Source organism: Sparus aurata, chromosome 11 (genome assembly GCF_900880675.1).
Source record: "Sparus aurata chromosome 11, fSpaAur1.1, whole genome shotgun sequence".
Classification (NCBI taxonomy): Eukaryota; Metazoa; Chordata; class Actinopteri; order Spariformes; family Sparidae; genus Sparus; species Sparus aurata.
The window spans coordinates 10,781,784-10,794,694 of NC_044197.1; positions in this window are offsets into that span (position 1 = coordinate 10,781,784).

Consider the following 12,911-nt stretch of genomic DNA (forward strand, 5'->3'; position numbering starts at 1 on the left):
TCAGAATCAAACTAAAAAAACACATGTTATCTGTATGCAGTTGTTAAACAGACTCTTGTTAAAATCCCCAAAACAATACTCAGGAGGAGGATCTCAGTGTCTGGCTTGTATTTAGTTTACTGAGCTAATAACATTTAAACAGATACATAATGTCCCAAACCTACATAGTACTATCTTTGGATTCCTGACCTGACAGATTGAGTAAAATGGTTCCAACAAAAGCACAATTTGGCAACACAACTGCTGACACCCCAGAATCCTCCTTACTGCCACAGACGCAGATGTTTCAACGTATGGCCCTTCTGAGAGATTTACGGTCATAAATCATAACCAATGACAGACATGGAATAACAATCCTGAGTTTCCATCATTGTGTGTGTGTGTGTGTATGTGTGTGTGTGGTATGTGCAGAGGGGGCTAATGAGTGGAATACAATTTCTGAGGAGTTTAAAAACCCACGAGGCTGCAGCACCTGTCCCTCGCCACTCAGAGTATTGTAGGGGAAAGAGGGGTGATGGTGGGGTTAAGAAGGTGGGGGAGAAAAATTCAGATGTTTATCTGTAGGTGTGTGTGTAACTGAGGCCAAGCTCTCGTCATAAAAGCCACGCGGGCTCAGTGCAGGTGGTGTTGGGGCTCAGGGTTTACCCCAGCCCTCCCCTATCTGCATGCATACACACCCTCCCTTAAGCCCCCCTATCCTCTTGCACGTGCCTTATTCATTATGAGCACCCCCACACCAACAAGCACAGACGCACACTTGTATTCACCCCCCTTTTTTTTGTTTTTAAAGAGGCTTGTTGTCTATGGATTTAGCCTTGAGGGCCAAACGAAATCTGACCCCTTTTCTTCAAACCTAAATTCTAATATACAGCTGCGGCATTAAGAAGCAACAGCTAATTACAAAGGATAAGGCTAATGAGTGAGGGGCTGTTGTAGAGACCGAGCTGGATAAATCTGTGTGGATGCGGAGATTTTAATTAGGCGGCGAGGGGGGAGAAAGGAGAGGGTGAGATGAGCCGGGCCATGAGGGACTAGCTTTCTTGGCCCTCTTTGACTGACAACAAATCACCTGCCTAGACAGCGGGAGACCATTTTTGTTCGCTGTTTTGTATTCATTGTACTCTCTGACTTTTTTTTACATATGTGTCAACGATCACTGTCCAACTTAAAATTGTGAGCAAAGTAACTAATAGAAGGAAAAGCCTACATTATGGACACAGCAGCTTTCCTGCAGAGATTGTTAAAGGGGTAGTACGTAGTTTTAGAGAAGAATTTTAATCTTTACAATATCAATGAGGTAATGATGCAAACTCAGAAATATTTATTTTTTCTATAACTGAATAAACAAGCTGTTCTCAGAGAACCACTTGAAGCTAAAAAGGTGGCGGGGTCCGCCAAGTATAGGCTGTGTAGTCCTTTAAAGTCAGTTAGTTTATCCAGTTTATTCAGCCATGAAAACAGAGAGAGTTTGTTTATTTAGTTGGTTTTGAAAAAACAGTCAATTAACGTATTTCTCTTCTGATAAAGATTTCTACACAGCGTACCTTTAAAAATGTTTTGTATTCAACGTACTCTTTGATGTTTTTTAACCAATGCATGTTCAACTTTAATTGGCATCACAGTGACTAAAAGTCAAAGGAAGGAGGGAGCACCCTGCTTTGAATGATTTCAAAACCCTTTTCCTGGCAGAGATAGTTAAAGGAATAAGTTAACTCCTTCAGCCCTGAAGGCATCACGGGCTGCAACATACTCCATTTGAGCCCTGACCTAAAAATCTGACAGCATGACATGAGTGCTTCTGGCATTTTTATTTTTTTTGTATAATGCATGCATGCCCACAGTCCTCCTCCATTTCCCAGTTTGCACCATTCTCAACACCCTTCCAGCTGGTGGTGATAATTGCTTTGTTCCCTTATATTTCATCCTCTGAAGCCACACAGAGTAATTTCCCAAAATGATCTGATTGCTTCCACATTTCCCTCTATCATTTTGGTAAAAAAAGTCCTGTTGGCACCCACTCTGGTTTTGCATTCTCAGCCAAAACTGAGCAGCGCAGATTTACTAAACCAGTGGTTGTGTAAACAATAAAAACTGCACTCGTTTCACACGCCACTAAGCTGTAAAAGCGATAGTGTTAAGAGTATAAAAATGTGCTGCCAACATATTGCTAATTTGGCACCAACACAGCAAACATTGAATATTCATCAGTCACACTGTTGATAATATGCTATTATTATTGGTAATGCTGCCATTGCTGCCTTTAAATCATTGTCCTTGATAGTAATGAACATATGGGGATTTTCCAGCGCAATGAGGACAAAACTGGCAAAACACTCATTATGTCTCTCGTCATTTTTCTGCAAGCCTTCGAAACTTCCCTCTATCTTTGTTTTCTCTGCGTGTGCTCTGCAGCTGCTGCCTTCTAGCGTACTAGAAATGACGTCAAGACAGTGAGAGAGGCGAGTCTCTCTCTCTCTCTCCCTCAGTCGCTGCTTCGGGTTTCAGTGTGTTACCATGGCAGCAGCTGCCACTTCCTGCCAGTGTGGGTCTTCCTGTGTTCATTCATTTTTGTGTGCACGCTCCAGAGGCGTTACGAAGCGCTCTGTTTACATTGCCATATATGGGGTTTTATGAACAATGGGCACAGGGCTTCCCCCGAAGTCAAATAAACACCATTAATGATGTCCACACACACACACACACAGGAGTTGGTACACATGTGCACAACACACACACACACACACACACACACACAGCCGTGCTCCTTATCAGGCATTCTAAACTTCACCTATTTGCACACAATTATCTCCACTTAGAGTTAAATGGAATGTAAATGTGAACGCTACTTGACACGGGATTTCAAGGGACTGTGGAACAAAGGATGAAGCATAAAGCTTTGGTTAGGTGAGGTTAGGTCGGAGCTGGTAATGTTAATTATGCCGAGGCTTTAAAACACTACAGCAGAAGAGCAACCTATTTTTCTGTTGCTAACGAGTCCAACAAACAACAGTTATCAGAGCCTTTCTCCGTCTCGTTGCAATTTTCAGTAAAAGCTTTACAGTAAGGTACACCAAAATGTGAGTAGTTACTGAGGAGTGAGTGAGGAATTCATCAGGGATGACTTGATTGTTAATGAATCGTTAATGAGTAATCTCTGAATAACTGTGATTCAATATACTAACAACTTCCTTCATGAGCTGTTTCTTATTAACCATCAGCTGCCAGCTGATTGGCACGAACTAGCGATGACCTAATAATTACTAATTACTGAATCATCAGTTACTGTTTTCATGCACCTTCAAGACATCAAACTGAGTAGTTACCCAATAGGCTCATTACATACTACTTACTTAATCATTAGTTACTGTTTTTATGTACATTCCGGTGGAGATTTTAATCACACTATGTCCAGTGATGTTGTATCTCCCAGTCTGTTCCCCAGTAACTCATCAGTATCTACTATATAGTCCTTGAATCGCAGTTGTTCAGGAATTACTCATTAATGATTCATTAACTGTCAAGTCGTTCCTGATTAATCCCTTACTCGCTCCTCAGCAACTCCTCACATTATTGTCTAACTTATTGTGATGTGTTAACCCGTTTTTCTGTCGGTTCTGTAGATGAGCTTCTCCCTCCATTTAGGTGGTTTGAAATTCACCTTTTCTCAGTGGAAACTGTGTTAAACCCACGCACTCAACCGGTGTTTCCTCGCTACATGTTCTGCACTGCAACAGAAGAGGAGGGGGAAAGACTGAGAGCGGCCTGCGACGTGACAAGAGGAGGGAGAGCGAGAGCGAGGGAGGGATGGCTGTCAAAAAGTGTTTTGTGTGTTAAGAGGAGCTGGGTCCTTAGCTCTCACAAAAGAATCTCTGTCCTCGTCTAAACACTGACTACTGTCCCACATACTTTGGGCTGATTAGCAGGATCTCTGCCCTGCCTGGCGTCTCGGAGGGCGGAGCCCACGAGATCGTGCTCGGCTCCTGGCTGTGGAAAGGCCAGCTCATTTACATTCAGCACACGAGGCCGCGTGCACTCTGTCTCTATACATGACCTCAGCTGTTTCAGCACACCGTAAAGCCATTCCATAACTCATGGTGCCACATTCGCTTTTGGGGGGCCAAAGAGTGGATGGGAGGGGAAGCTGATAAGTGGGGCGAGAGGGAACGAGGAGGTGAGGGAAGAAGATGTAAAAGAAAATGTACATTTATCAGCCTTGCACTCATTCTTTAACTCTGTCTCTACCTCCCTGCCTGCGCCGGTTGCCGTGAATACCTGTTGGAGGGCGTCCAGACCGCTGGCCTGGCCTTTTCATTGAGTGCTTAGCACGAGAAATCACATCGTTTGTACAGGAAGCTTGGTCAGCATGGAGCAGCAGCGCTACACCTCGCGCAATTAACTCAGACGCGGGCCCAATTAGGGAACAAGCCCCAGGAACTACTGTAGGTGAGGCTCTGGATGTTCCTCTGCATCTTGTTATAGGTGAGACCAGGTTTGTTAATGATGGACGGTTCAGGCTATTTGCTGCCATATCAGGCAGTACAGTACTTAAATGGTGGACAGGGTGGATATTTGTGTTGTCGGGGCTTTTTGTGCTGTGTGCCATGTTACTAAAGAGGTGGTGCAGAAAGATTAACAGAAAATATAATTTGCTTCTGACTGTCTTACTTTAATATATATGATATGGCAGCTCTGTAAGTCAGAAAAGTGCGTTCACACATTAGACAGGGAGAGACCCAGAGAAAAAAGCGAGACAACCAGGATGAGGTGAAGGAAGCTCAGCCAATTTCACCCCCACATCTGCTAAAAGGTCACTGGAGCAACTGCTGAAAGGTAGCTGATCTACTTCTCACAGGAAAGACAGAGAGAGAGAGAGAGGGGGGAGGACACCAACAAAAAGAGCATTTGACATATGACAGTTACCAGAAACCTCCGAAGCGCTAAATCTGTGACTAACAGCAACACGCAGTGCAGACGGCTGTGAGTGAACGCCCAGCGGCTCCAAGATCCCCAGTCATACTAAAAGAGTGAACCATGTTGATAATGAGGAGTAAAGAAGACAAAATGATAGTAACGGGTCATTGTCTTTAATCCAGAATTAATAGGGTAAATATTTACAGAACAATTTAAATTTTTCTCTCAGTTTTCGAAAACGTCCATTTAGTATCTGTTCCAGGGCTTTCACTCATATTAAATGATTTCCAGTTGTCATCAAGTGGCTGAAGATATTTCTTAAGGTGCTTTAGTTTACAACACCATTAAAACTGGGACAGCTCAATCTGCTGAAGTTGAAAACATGATCTGAGATTATCAACAGAGAGTGAAGAAATGACATTTGTTAATGTTGTGTCAAGGACGTTTGCAGATATGTATACAGAAGTTTGCATGCTGAGAAGCTAGCCCCGGACCAGACCCACTCCAAGGGTAACCCCCAACACTCCTCTAGTGCCCCCTTAGCTTGGTCCATACCGCTAGATGCACGGCTTCCCAGGCTAATTAGCTAACAGCAGACAGAGTTAGCAGTTCCCCGGTTACAAGCCGCTTAGTATGTTTTGAGTATGAAGCCAACAGTTGTTACAAATTGTGCCTTTAAGCAAAACTTTTTTTTTTGATAATTTTGACAAATGTTAAGTCTGTAAGTCCTACTGTAAGTAGCAACAGCTGCCACAGCTTTCACGTCACCTGACAATAATGTCCAAAATGTGACAAAAACAACAAGCTAACATGACAATGTCAAGACATATGGATAAAGCGAATCAAAAAGGGAATTTAGTGAGTTCAGCAAGCCAACTGGGGGATTAAACCGGGTCTTGCCTTTTAGAACATCAAACACTTAATTCTTGCATGCCGGTTATTTTTATGCTCTAATTTTAACCTTTTCTGCATCATCTTATCGCAGAACTGTCTATTTATGTCGGGCTCTCAGTTTGTCCATTTTTGTCACAGTTCGCCAAAATAAAAGTGCTTTTTCTGTCGGAGGGATAAATGCACATCTGGGCCTAACTATTAGCTAATTCTCACTCACATCAAAAGATGAAACCGTGTATTGCATTGAATGATAACACTCTTGCATCTTGCCATCTTCCAAGACTGAAAACAATATAATAATCAAGATCTGGTTTGAAGTAGCAAAAATCAAAGGCGTGTAACCTTAACTGATCATATCGGTTTGAACCGATGCATTATCAGCACATCGTGGTTGTTAATGTGTGTCTAAGAACTTCACTATATGTAATACCTTGATATTTACAGTTCCCTCTCAGAAGTGTTTGTCTCGAAATAAATTACTGTACATTGGATGAGAGACGCATCTCTGAGCTCAGGGAGCTGTTTTTCGTTGCTAAGCAGCTTGATCCATTTATATTACAGTACAGCAGGTTTGTACTAATACTGCGCGCTCATAGCCTCCGCAGAGATGACTTCCACTCCCTTTTTTCTCCCGGCTCAGTGCTGTTTGATTAGTGAGTGCCATCTGTCTGGGTGGGTGTACACATCCTGTTTACCCAGTTTCCAGGGTTTATTTTAACCATGACCTCTGTGCCTCTTCCCCTCGGGTCACGGGGTCAAGCTAAGGGGTCGACTCCTCACTGACAGGGACAGACAGCTGAACACCTTTGAGTCTAACATACACATGTGTGTGTTCACTTGTTCGGCTTGTACTGGCCCAACGACGGCCTGTTTGGAGTCTCACTGAGGGATTGTGTGTGTGTGTGTGTGTGTGTGTGTGTGTGTGTGTGTGTGTGTGTGTGTCTGTCTGTCTGTGTGTGTGTGTGTGTGTGTGTCGAGCCTGAAAAAGATATCAAAGGTTCTCTTCACGGCCTCACAGCTGCATAAATATCCATCAGGTAATGTTTCAAACAGAAAGCCATTCTTCCCTTTCAACTGTGCAGGGAACAAACAAAAATAGACAAAAGACAACAAGGTCCCTGCTGACCATGTGAACAGCCCTGGGTCTTACAGAGGAGGAAGCTGCAAGGCCCGGCTCTGATGTTCGTGGCCCGATCTGAAGAGAATGCATCTTCAGTGCGTTTGCTTCATTACTCTCTTGTGCAGATGGGGCTTTCATTACAGCAGAGAGGCTGTGTGTGTTGTCCGTACATAAAATGAGAGGCACGTGTGCTTCAACACAAGACCAGAATGCATGAAAAAGAGGAAAAAGGCTAGGTTTGAAGGAAAAAAAACCTTTTAGCATTAGGGTTTTAGGCCTTTAATTGAAATCTCTCCTGGTGTTTTGTTCATTACTCAGTGATTAGTTCAGCCTAAATCTCTCTTTTACACATTTTAAGACATTGAAATTATTATTATTTCACAAACATTGAAATAAAGATATAAATTTCTTAGAGGAAGGCAAACAAAAGAGGTATGATGTGTTAACTGGTGAACTTAAGAGCTATGGGAGGCATATTTGGTTACCCTTGGACAGAGCCTGGCTAGTTCTGTTCTGTGTCTGTGGTAAATTTAACAATTATATTTACTTAAGTTTTTAATGTATTTAATATATGTTTTTGTATGCCTGCCTGGGGAGTGCAAAATATGTGTTATTTTTGTTCCTCTTACTCTAAACTGTGTAAAGAAATCAGATAAGTACTGTTCTTAAGCACTAATTTGATGTACTTTTCCATTTTGTACCACTTAATTCATATACTCTGCTTCTTCTCAGAGGCAGATATTGAACTTTGTACTCAATGACCTTCATCTCAAACTGGTGCTGACTGGTTTTATTTGTACCTCAGAGAGTGGGCTTTTAGTGTTGCCATTGATAATTAAAGATCTTCCTCAGAATCTTTGTCTTGTGGTGCACCTCAGGGGCCAGTCATTGGCCCACCGCTTTTCTCTATTTGTATGTCATCACTAGAACCTCTTATTATTCTGACTGTTACAATAAAGGAGCAGTATGTAAGTAGACGCCACCTTTTCAAATGGCAGAGGACAGAAGGGACTTCATGTAAAGACTCTCCTGTCCACTAACATCTGAAGGAGAAAATGTATGTTTTTTGATGACGACAACATAAACATCCTTCCTAGAGAAGAGAGATGGTTTGAAGGAGGAGTAAAGGAATATATCTATGTCAAACTAGAATGACTGCTCTGAAATCTGTAAGTACACTCCCACACAGAGTTTAAAAGCCTGCAACTCCCCTCCAGTTAGTCAGAACTGAAGAAGCCTTTTGAATGAGATGCTGAAACGTCTTCAAGAAACTGAAATAAGTCCTACGATACAGCACATAGATCTACCATGACCTGGATGACTGAGAACCTTCATCAACATGTGTTATTGCTACTGTAAAGCCCTCTATGTTTTGAAAGGTACTGAACAAAATGTGTATTACTGCTGTTGCTCACTCTTTCATCACTTGTTACTTCTCGAATTAGTAATTATATGAAAGGGAACATTTCATTGCACAATGTATACTCTTGCTTGTCACACTTTTTGCTGATTCAACCTACATTTTTATATAAGTAGGGTGCAGAACATGCAGAACTTTTACCTTGTAGTGTGGGCTTCTCTTTCTAAAAGATGAGTGAATGATCTGAACACTTCTGCCTTATTGATCTTATCATCACACTCTTTGCAAGAAAAAGCGAATAAGCACATTTTCCCCCAAAATGTCTAACTACTTCTTCACATCTTAAAGTGTTTCACTTTTAAGTGTAATTAGCAATGAGTTAAAATCAGGCAAAACAGGATTTCCTTTAAACGGTAGTCTGTGTCTGTGGTTTTCACATTTAGGGTGTAAACACATCTTACAGTAACTACATCCATGTACTTGTCTTTCTAATTGATTCAACAAAACACCTTGATTATCTTTCGGTGGTTTCGAACCAACGTATGCAATATGCACACAGCTCATAAGGACACAAACACAGACACATGCACATGCTATGAACTTTTACTCTCATTATTACAGGCAGGGTTTACGATACTTGCTTTCTTGCAGCCTGACATCCTGGAATATTTTCCGTTATGCTCGCGCGCGTGCGTGCGAGCATGTGTGTGTGTCTATATATATATATAGGTGTGTGTGTTTTTAAGTGAAGGGAGGATACAGCTGAGCGTGTCTTATCTTAGATCACACAACGACGTGTGAAACCCCAACTCTGCGGAACTCCTCTCGATCCCAGAGCCACAGGGTTTCAGTTTGCGGTGGCAGCTGAGCCTTTCTCTCGCTCTTTCTTTCTCTCTCTCTCTCTCTCTCTCTCTCTCCATCTCTCTCTCTGTCTCTCTGTGAGTCTCTCTCCTCTCTATCTGTCTGCCTTCCTCTCTCTTCTTTTCTTCTCTGTCTCTGAAGACAGCTAGGCTACATCCTCAGACAGCAAGCTTGCAGAAAGCGGCAGATGTAAGTGTGGAGGCAGAGACTGACAGTCAGAAAAAGTCAGAAATAGGCAGTGACTTCTCAGAAGAGGCTCTCTGATAGTTGCAGTATGACTGGAAGCTTTGAGAGCTTATCGCCGCACTGCAGAACTTCTTGCTCATGTTGTATCCAGTAAAAATGTAAAGCCGCGAACAGTCACAATGCACAGAATCGCAAATCAGCGTTAGTGGAGACTGCGAGGTACACCTGGCAGTATTCATCGTGTCAACATTCTCACTTGTGGTTTGTTTTGAGTCTCACCCAACCGACAGACGGAGGAGAAACCTTGCTATCATAAGGGCACGCCACGTTTGTAACGTTCTGGACTTTTTGGTTTTACCATGCCCCAATTTTCGGTTTTCAGATTACACACATCGAGAGAACGAAAAGCACAAAAGCATCCAGGGTTGTACGATAAGGCTTTTAATTTTGTTGTTGTCATCAAGTCCCATAAAAAGACCAACACGCCTCACAAACATGTCATTGAGTCACGCTGTTGCACCTGGTGATATGCTCCTTCACTACCACTCACAGGCCGCCGTAGTTAGTGTAAAGGATAATACCCAATAAAACCTGCATTCAATGATTGCAATTAGGGCCTGCAAATGTGTCTGTCAGCCAGTATAATTAGCTCATATCTGTCCATCTCAGATATACTGGTATCGGCGTGTATGTTAAACGTCATTCATCAGAACAGAACTCAAAACAGACGCGTGGTAACTGGTAATGATTAACTTCAATGTAAAGTTTAGTGTCAGCGCCGTTATGTCAGTTTGGACGATAAAGTTTGTTGTTGCACGGTAAAATATCCCCCTCTATTACATTTGATCATAGCAAAAAAAAAAAACACCTTGGAATTGAGAGTAAATTGTCAGGATTTCACAAATCTTTCTAAATCCCATTCTGTGTTCGTCTCTTTAGATCACTCGTATCTACTGAACCTGCCATTTAGTCCATTTCTGTGTTGAAAAAAATCCACTTCAGGTGTGCTTGGGTGCAGATCGATGCCAAAAAAAAAGCCTTCACGATGATAAAAAAAAATTAGCAAACAAAGTGATGGATGATGAATTAACCTGAGAGGAGTGTGGGTTTAAAGGGAAATGCACGACCGTTGGCTAATCAGTGAGAGAGCGCTCGTCGATATACCCCCACCCCCTTTCATCAGGCTTACCTTATCAAACTTCGCTTGCCCTGTGCTCACCACAGGCCCCAGACAGAGTGGAGGTGTGTTTGCTTATGTGCAGAAGGCCACTGTGTAGGAGGCTTTCATTACCAGAGTCATCGCAGCAGAAAAGAGGATGTGAGGCCAAGCACAAGAGCAGGGACATGTTTCTGGTGCTCTGGCTGCTGTCAGAACGAAGGTGCAAACAACCTGACCGGATGTGAACAAAGTGGCTTATTTTTAAATGTGGAGTTAAACTTTGCGAAATGGCTTCACCTGTATTCGTTTCTCTTGTCGCAGCTGAGCATGATGAATAAATCTTTTTTACAGCAAAGCAAAACAAAACATGTCTCGAGCCACGTGGGACCACTCGTGCCTTGTTAGGAGATGTGTAATACGTCTGCCTGTCCCCATAGACTGTGAAGAACACAAGCAGCAGCCTGTCATCGTGCCATGTTGCAGCATCTCACGCCGAGTATGCCGTGTTATTGGCGCCCCGCCTGAGCCGGCGCTTTGACATACAGTAGCTTTGCCCTTTAATGTTCAATCCACTCTCAGCTGCGTCTTGATGCTCCAAGTCAAGCTCTGTTCTCAGCCTCGCCGGGTACAAAAGCGAGGCGCTACAAATGCTGCTTCTAAGCACCTTTTGCTGCGAGTACATGTGTCAGGGAAGCAGGCTTCACATGAGGCTCGGTTCTCTCTCTCCTTCTCCAATCTGTCATTCCACTTCCATATTCCGTCTCATCTCGAGCCGGGCTGCGCTCGCAGATGTGGAGAACATATCCGTTGGCTCTCTCGCTGAAACGCCTCCCCCTCCCCTCCCCTCCCCTTTCAACCTCCTCCCCACCCACACACACACAAATCCTTGGTCTCAGGGTGTTTTCTGTAACATTATGCAGGTGAACCTATCTGAAAACGTCCCCTGAACCTCAGTATTCTGTGCAGATGTATTATGTAGGAAAAACATCAAGGTTATGATAAACATACTTTTTATATCGTTAATAAATAGTACATTTATAGTAGTATTATAGTAATCAAACTGTGGCTTATAGTTATTTCACTGTTAGACGCAGCATATCACTGCTCATAACTGCTGCTAACTATATTCTGTGTGTGTGCATCCATGACTGTAGCTGCTGTAGGCTTGTTAGCTCAGAAAGCCATGCAGCTAGCCAGACTTCCAGGGGAGTGTTGGGGCTAGCGCTGCCGGACCACTAACAGCGCGCTCACACTAGGCCATCTGGACCAGACACGAGGCACGTTTGACCCCCAGAGTCCAGTTTGTGTGACTAGTCTGAGCGATCCACATTGTGCTCAAGCACTTCCAAATCTTCATCGGCCCTGGCACTGTTGGAAGAGGTGTGCTTAGGCATGGTACAGTTGTTCATGCACAAGCACAAGCACAGGTGTGCAACGCCAACATGAAGTATAATCGTGCGTATTAAGGCATCTTGCATAATCAAGAAATCCAGGAAGTAAGAGGGCCGTCCATGACCAAAAGGACATAAAGTAAGCCACAAAAAGGTCATCGAGGGTACAGTCATGTTCTCTGTTGTTTTCCATTGTGCCACGACCCTGCTACGACGTGATGATGTATGTAAGAGGTAACCGCGCTCAGGCCAAAGTGATTTGAGTGCAGCATCTGCACAGTACAGAAAAACTGGGCCAAATGTGATCTAGGCCCATGGCTAGCTGATTAGCATGCTATCTTCAGTAGATATCTCTGCAACACAGGAAACAGAAGTATTTGACAATACCTCAACACTGTTAAAATTGTATATTCTGTTGAAAATTTTAGTTCATTTTGGAATGTTAGAAACTCCATTTCTTACAATCTGTACTCACACCAGTACAGGGTGTTTTACATGGTGTTTTTTACTGTTTTTATTTACTTTCAGTGTTGGGAAGGTGTGTTAAAGAGTACCAGTAATGTAATAAGTAAATATTTGTATTGCTTTATTAATGTAACTTACTTCACTCGATGTTAATTTTGTATTACTCATTAAATAAATGCTTTAGAAAAGTCATTGTTTTGTTATGTTATTACTGTGAATATGTAAAATGAAAAAAGGAAATTTTCCAAAAGCAACAATACTACATGTTATTACAGCTTATTACCAAAGAGATAGAGAGTTACTGATGAAACCCCTTTGAAGTTACCCACACTTTGATAAGTAACTGTAATTTAATTACATGTTTTCATAGTGTAACAGATTATAACTGCATTTACTCTAAAATTCAATTAAATTACACTGTTTTGTGCAACTAGTTACTCCCCAACACTGACAACTTAGCTTTGTCCCCATGAATCCTTGGGCCCCCTCTTTCATTGGCCTTGTCCACCCCCCTGCCAGCAGCGATGGTTCAGTCCAATCATCAATTACATTAGCTTTTGATAA